We start from the raw sequence: 6,664 nt of genomic DNA on the forward strand, positions 1-6,664 counted from the left end.
AGGAAAATTCTTGCTACCAAAATTCTTGGCATCACTAAATGGTTTGCCATTAGAAAGTGAGATGATTTTATCAGTGGAATTTACTCTAAGGGGGAGGAATTATGATCTGCTTTGCTGCTGTACCCTAAGGATAATGGGATCTTTCTATCTGACTTACCACCAAAATCTTCCATATCTGTTCTGTCTTCCATTTGAATGTGAGCTCCTAGATAGCAGGGATTTTCTTACTTTTCTACTTGGATCTCCAGTGTTTTGTTCATAGTAAGTGCTTATTAAATGCTTTATTTATCCATTCCTACTTCATCATCTTCTGCTGCTCATATTCATCTAGATGCTTCATGTCTCAAATCAATGTGTCCATACTGAGTGAACCATATGGCACACTATGTATAAATCTGGCTCTGACCCATACTTCATTTCATTACCCAGTAACATCCTTAACAAACACTTGTCTTGTCAAACTCAGAAACCATATTCTGGAGGACTTAACCCTATTATATCCATAATTCCTGCATTAGAGGCCTATTTTCCTGATAATTAAGCATTTCACTTTTTCATAAGATCAGAGATTCAGAGCTAGGTGGAATTTAGTGTTCATGTAGTCTATCTAATTCTTTCATTTTGCAAATGAAGAAACAAATGCTCAGAGTGGTTAAGTGGCTTACAGGACTTGAATTCAGGCTATCTTTACTCCAAATCCAACCAACTAACTGCTTTTATCAAAACTTATCTCCAGCCCAGGCCATCTTCTCATCAACCCACTTACTACTGCTAATATAACCTCCTTCATCTTCACCTCCTTTCCAGTTCTGGAACCATAATTAAATCATTTCTCTCATAGCTTCTAGGAAATGTATGTCAATTTACGAATTACTCAATCCTTATTATGGCTAAAATCACAACCTAGAAAACTTTCAAAAACAAAATTCCTCTCCCTGATAAAAAATTTCCTATATATACTGTCTCCACATTGTCTTCACTTTTGTATTGATATATTTCCAAAACATCCTTGGTACATAGTGAACACTTAATAGTTTCATTGATTTCAAAATAGAATTAATATTTTCCCTAATCTACTCCTTTCTTCCAATTCCCCTACTTCATCCTTGTTCTAGTCAACCAAATTTGCATCCTATGAATCATCCTCCACTTTTACCTTTTCTTTGATCTTCAAACCCAAATGGTTGGCAAGCCTTAGGTAGCCTACCTCCATATTGTCTCTTATATTTGTTCCCTTCTCTCCGTTCACACTGGCTCTATGTCAGGTCAAGACTTCTGGACAACTACAATAACTTTCAGAATTTGTATCCTTGTTTGTAGTCTCTTGATTGTCTCTTATACCCTCCATGTTACTACTAAAATGGTATTTCTAAGGCATAGATCTTACCATGTAACCACTTACATTCAAAAATTTTCAATGGTGCCTTTTTGTCTTTATAAAAATAATATGTGCCATATAGTTCTGCCTTTCTTTAAACTCATTCTGTATTATGTGACTGACACCTGGAACATAGGTATTAATATGTGCTTGTTGGGGGCAGTCAGATAGTACAGTGAATAGAGCACAGAAGGACTTAGGTTCAAATCTGGTCTCAGACAAGTACTTCCTAGCTGTGTGTGTCCCTAGGCAAGTTACTTAACCCCATTTACCTAGCCCTTGACTTCCTGTCTTAGAGCTAATACTGAAACAGAAGGTAAGAGTTTTAAATATTTTTTAAATGCTTATTGGTTCATCCATTCATTTTCTCACTCTGTTCCAATCACATTGACCTATTAGTTATTCTCAAACATGATATTTCATCTCCATCCTCTTTGGGGTTTTTTATTAATATTATCAGCCACATTGTCTGAAATGCTTGTATTTCTTACATTTGTCTCTCATAATCCCCAGCCTCCTTGAATGCAAGACTCGTGTACCAGAGCTGATGTGAGCCCTTTCCTGGTCTACACAGTTATTACTTCTTTCCTTAATGAAATTATTCTGTTGTATTACTTTGCATAGGAATAGGGACTATAGCTATGATTTCTTTGATATGGAAACCTCTGGATGAGGAAATTCCTCTCTACTAAGGTGGCAGATTGATGCCTTTTCTATAATTTGTAGTCTTAGAGAGTTTTCTGGTGTACCATGAAGATAAGAGTGTGCAAAAGCAAGACTTGAACCCACATCTCCCTAACCTCAATGCCAACTCAACTGTGTTGTGGGATAATAAATATTCACTTAATTGAATTCAATTCCATCTTGCTAGATTCATCCAGTCTTCTAACCTCTTGAGATCTTTTCATACATTGGTTCTGGCATTTAGTGAATTAGTTTGTATAATGGTAATTGTGGAACAGACATCCAATTTGAGGAGAATCCAGAAGTGGAATAGATAGCTAAGATATTAGGTGGAAGCATCCAAAGAGATATTGACAGACAGAAGCATTGGACTGAATCAAATATGATAAAATTCAGCAGAGATAAACATAAGATCCTACATTGAGTTCAAAAGCTCAACTTCCCAAGTACAGGATGGAGGAAGTACAGTCAGACATTAGTGTGCTTGACAAAGATTTGGATTTTAAATGTACTGCAGAATCAACACAAGTCATCAGTGTGATGTGGTGCCCAAAGAGAGTTAATGCAGTCTTGGGCTGTATAAAAAAAGGGATAGTTGGACTTCTAATAAAGATGGCTGGCATTGTGAAAGGTAACAGAGGAACTCACTTCTCCTGTATCTCCTCAGGCTAAGATCTAAAAGAGAGCACCAGGTTAAATAATGATCAAGAAGTTCACAGAGAAACTATAATAGACACCTTACTCTATTTTATGACTGAACAAAAAGGAAGTCAGATGCCTGAAGGCACTAGGAAAGCAATCCTATCAGGAGAATCAATGAAAACTAGGGTAAATGAGCCAGAAGCCTGACAGCATGGACCAATGATGCTTTGGAGAATTGTGAAGAATCTACAAGGGGTACAAAGCCTAGAGTACATGAGTGGAGAAACTAAGAATCTCATATTCTTATATTCTCATATTCATATCACAGTGTTCTGATTGGAAGTAAGGGAGAAATGAACCAAATGAAGTCTACAGTAGAGGGGAAGAGAGAAACCTAACCAGTATTCATATTGCACTTTAAAACTTGCAAAGCATTTTATGTATTTTGTCATTTGACCCTCAAAATAATCACATGAGGTAAATGATACTTCTTCCCCATTTTCCATTTTACAGATGAGGAAATTGATGTAGAAAGAGATTAAATTGCTTGCCTAGGATGACATAGCCAGGAAGCATCTGAGGCAGGATTTGAATGCTGAGATCTATGATTCTAGATCTTACTATCTCTCCACTGTGCCACCCTGACCAAGGACTTAGGGTTGGGAACTTTGGCCCAAATTCCCCAAGTGAAGGGTAAAGAGAGGTGGAGAAGAAAGATTATGACATGAGACACAGATGTTTCAAAGGTCCCTGAAAATTATAGCTCTTTGAACCCAGAGGATCCAGGGGAAAAGAAATCCACAAACCCTGAGCTGAGATAAACCAGGGAAATGGAAATCAATTACTCAAGGTTAGAACCAACTAGGACATCATCCCATTCAAGTGTATACAAGGGGTGGAGCCTGACCCTGGAACAATGTTCCAGATCATAAACTGAGTATAAAAAATATGAATAAACAAAGAAAATATCAAATAATATGAAAAAATATATCAATCAAAAGATACACACACAAAAAGAAATTCCACAATAACTACAAGGAGAGTGTTAAAGAAAAATATGGTTTGACTATACGACTACAAGGACTACATGAGTAACTAGAAGAAATTAAGCAAGAAATTAGAAAATGAAATTATAAATGAAATATGTCATTCACAAGAACTCATACAGTAAAAATGAAAGATTGGAAAGAGTAGAGCTTAGTACAGAAGGTGGAAAATTTTACCTAAGTAATAAACTTCTAAAAATTAGAATGGAGCAAACAAAATTCAATGACTCCATTTGAAAATAAATTACATTAGACAATATCTTAAAAGTGAACAAAGAAGATATAAATGTATATAATGACAAAAGCATTTGCCCTGGAAAGCACATCAAAAAAATTTAAGACTCATTCATCTTCTTGAAAACTATGGCCACACAAAAGACCTAGATATCATATTTCAGAAAAAAAATATTTTAAGGTTAAAATGTTTGACCTTTTAATAGCCAAGAATGAATTTTATATAACGTTATGCAATAAGTAGCAATACTCTTGTGAGGAATATTAAGTAAACAATTTTGCCCATTTTAATATGTGGTAGATTGAGGTAATACTAAATAATGTATTAACATATTAAGCAAAGAGAATTGGAACAGAATCTTTTCTCTAGCTCCAACCCCAAGACTGTGTAAGAGAAGGTTTGAGAACTTGGAAAGAAAATGAACTTGGAAGAGCCCAGAATTCTACAGCAGTGGGAGATGGGCAAAAAAGGAACACAAAACTTTGGAGAGAGAGGAGGGAGTGAGCTGGTCGAGGAGTTGAAAAACTGACTTCTGTGGAAACACACACCAGAGAGGGTGGCTCCAGCTAATTCCCTGATCCAGTGACCTCTTTCCTGTGATTCCTGACCCCAGATCCTCACAAGAAGACAAGATGTCCACTATGAAAGATTTTCATCAACCTCCTTGAATTTGGACTTGGGGCACTCTCTGTACAACAAAGAACCAGTCTCTTTCCTTTGACCCAAGGGGGTCAGGTGAACCAAAACCTGATCTGCCTGATTTGGAGGAGAAGGGTGTAGTTAGATAGGGACCCCTTCACCCTCCTTCCTTCTTGAACTTCAATTCCTTACTCTACATCTGTTCTGTTCCTTTTCTGTTTCCCTCAAACAAATTTCAGTTAATAAGACTCAGGAACTGACTCAAACTGTTACTAGAGGGAAACTTGAGATTGAGGGGGAGAGAAGTGACATTTCTCTCCCCAGGAAGAAAAGATACTTATCACCATAAGCCTCTTTAATGAGATCCTTCAGAGAACCCAGCAGATAAGAGATGAAGGCAGCCATAGTGGGGGAGTTTGTCAGAGAATGCTGAGAGGGGGAAAGACAAACCCATTCTCCTTTCTCTCCCTTGGCTTATCAACATCAGCTCCTCACTCTGTCCTTGCCTTAGAGGGGGGGAAGACTCCATTCCCTTTATCACCTTTCTTCCTTATCATAAACCTCTCTCCCTTTTACCCCTCAATTACAATTATAACAGATTTAACTTTAATAATTTTAAAAGGTTATTATGATTTAAAATTTCATCACTGGTTCATTTACATTTGAATATTGGCAGATGTAGTACCACTTGTTTGTTTTATTAAGATAGTCTTTTTGTTAAGCATCTTATTTTTAAACTTTTTTATTTTGAGTTACAAATTCACTCTCTCCTTGTAGTCCCTCACCCACCCATTGAGAAAGTAAGTAATATGATAGTTATTATATTTGAAAATTCATATAAAACATTTCTATATTAACTCTGCTGTGGAAAGGGGAAGCAAGAAAAATAAAGTAAAAAAATAATATACTTCAATCCATACTCAAAGTTCATCAGTTCTCTTTCTAGAGATAGCTTTTTTCACATCATGTGTCTTATGGAATTATCTTGCATTATTGTATCAATCAGAGTAGCTAAGTCTTTCATAGTTGATCATCATTACAATATTGATATTATTATGTACAGTATTCTCCTAGTTTTGCTCACATTATATCAGCTCACATAGGTCTTGCCAGGTTTTTCTGAAACCATCCCTTTCATCATTCCTTAAAGCACAATAATAATAATCCATCAAAATCATATTCCACAGTTTGTTCAAACACTCCCCAATTGATGTTTTTTAAAAATCCAATCCTTTACAACTATCAAGGTAGACTTCCAACAGTATCAAATTAAAACATTATCTTGTGAGAATTAAAATTCTGCATTGTAATTTATCTTTAAATATCAATGAAAGAACTTGAAATGGGAACGTCAAATGGTAAAAGTGCTCATTTTCAGGTGTACCTGAATAATATTAGGTGTACCATAATAACACTAAGGAAAGGAAAACTGCTTTAAATTTAAATGTATACAGGTATACAAATATAAGCTGATTGTAATAACTTCTAAAAATACTAGTTTTTATTTACACCTCAGTGGTAAATAATAAACTTAATAGGATGACTAAATTTCTTTGTCATATTAATATATAAAAATCCATAAATAAATAAACTTTTTCAAATATTAGATGTGACCTTACTGGAAATTTGTAACCATATACTTACTACCTGAAATCAAATATCAAAATGCATAATCTCTTAGTACAAATTACTGCATTTCTATAACATAGTAACAGTGGCATGGCTAGTATAAGCAAATTTAAACCCATTCAATTACTGGGCTAAAAAAATACTTTGGTTGGTTCTTCAGGAGGATTTCTTTTTTTCTCAAAAAATATTGTTCTCAATGAACATTTGGATAATTTTCACAGCTGCATTCTAATAGCTACATGACAAAAGACTTCACAAGAACCAAACTATGTAGCAATACTTTAGGGAGGTTCACTACAATCTATGCATCTGGCAAAGAATTATATTATTTAAATGTTATATAAACTTAACCTATAGTTTGAACTGGTTAGCAAAATTCTTTTTTCTCCTTTCTTAAGAGAGATTATTTAC

The sequence above is a fragment of the Monodelphis domestica genome, chromosome 3 (assembly GCF_027887165.1).
Source record: "Monodelphis domestica isolate mMonDom1 chromosome 3, mMonDom1.pri, whole genome shotgun sequence".
Taxonomy (NCBI): domain Eukaryota; kingdom Metazoa; phylum Chordata; class Mammalia; order Didelphimorphia; family Didelphidae; genus Monodelphis; species Monodelphis domestica.